Here is a 1411-nt window from a genome sequence, read left to right on the forward strand (position 1 = left end):
CGTGCACATCTCATGAAGCCTCTGGGTTCCACCATTCCAGATCCACACTTTTAGTCACACAAGATTTTTTCTTGCATCCATAACTTGCTGCAGATCTGACTACCATTCATTTACCTGAAATAAAGACTGAGCACACACATTGCTGCCCCTACTGACAGATCAACCTCATCTCTGCCTGAGAGCTTAATGTTTTGTGTTTTACTCATGTGAGTATCTTTACTGATTACAACTGTGTTACTCATGGAAGAGAGGAGTCCATTATTATGCATATGGAAGAGCATCTGGAGTCAGTCCTATGTGGTCAAAGTTTCTTCCCACCTTTTTAGGTCTCTCATATTGTTTTACCTTTCACTCCTCTTCCAGTTTGGCTTCTTTCACTTGTTTGTGCTCTTTGTGAGGGAACACAACAGAAAAAGACTCTTAGAAGCTCTTTTCCCAGTGCTATTGTAGGCTGCATTTATTCTTCCATTACATCTGCACCTGGCCTCACAGAAAATCAGCCCCAGATGATCCATTTTTAATGGTGCTTGTAACAGGAAGCAAGAGTTTGACAGTTGATCCATTGCCCCCACTGCAGTTTCTGAACAAAACTGAGAGCTGCCAAAGCAAAAGAAAATATTAGGGGAGGATAATGAGACTATAATATAAGCATCTCCAAAGTTCAAATAAGAAAACAAGCTGGGGGCTAATTAAATAAAGGAGGTTATTGAGGCACACATCTTAGGCTAAAAAATAAATCTTGAGATCTCAAGGCCAAAATAATGCATAGTAGAATTCCTTTTAGCAACATTTCTGTGTGCTAAGGCAGTGGGAAGCAAAAAACATACCTGTTTCTCTAAAATGAAATGCTAGACAAAGTCCACATGTCATGATTTCCTATAAGCTTTGGGGAGTTGCAGGTGCATGGAGCCAGAGGAAACAGTCATCTGTGCTGAGGCAACCCTCACAGCTCACCTCTGTGTGCTCACGTGGGCTGTGGCGGCCATGGAATAACGCACAGGCTGCTGTCCACACTGTTGGTCAAAGCTTCATACCCTTTTTCACTTTCTAGGACTCCTGCCAGGTGAAATGGCAGAAATGAAACATGAGCACCTGATCTCCTTAACTTTATTTTTCCAGTACCTGACTTTATGATGCTAGAGGGCACAGGAAAATGAATTTTAGCATAAAAAACATAAAACTATGCTGGATACAAAGAGGTGAGTTTCAGCTGCACAGCTAAACCTGTATCTATTTGTACATGATTAAAGATCAGCGAACATTTCTGTGTGTGTCCAAGGAAAGGGTCAAATCTACAATGCAATCCAGCAGCAGAATGCGGTCACTATCGATACCCATCAGTATAATGGTCCTTCCAAGTTAGCACTGTTTTTCATCTTTTAGGTGCAAGAACACTAAGAATAGCACACAA

At 41.4% G+C, this 1411-nt stretch overlaps 1 long non-coding RNA gene across 1 annotated transcript; it reads right to left on the reverse strand.

Moving 5' to 3' along the window:
* Window positions 1–439: 439 nt before the first annotated feature.
* LOC109368394 lies at window positions 440–1082 on the reverse strand. Its single transcript, XR_004160218.1, has 2 exons — window positions 955–1082; window positions 440–597 (listed from the first exon to the last, which is right to left on the reverse strand). It is a non-coding gene; the product is annotated as an uncharacterized LOC109368394 (long non-coding RNA).
* Between the last annotated feature and the right edge of the window lie 329 nt (window positions 1083–1411).

Source organism: Meleagris gallopavo, chromosome 6, assembly GCF_000146605.3.
Source record: "Meleagris gallopavo isolate NT-WF06-2002-E0010 breed Aviagen turkey brand Nicholas breeding stock chromosome 6, Turkey_5.1, whole genome shotgun sequence".
Classification (NCBI taxonomy): domain Eukaryota; kingdom Metazoa; phylum Chordata; class Aves; order Galliformes; family Phasianidae; genus Meleagris; species Meleagris gallopavo.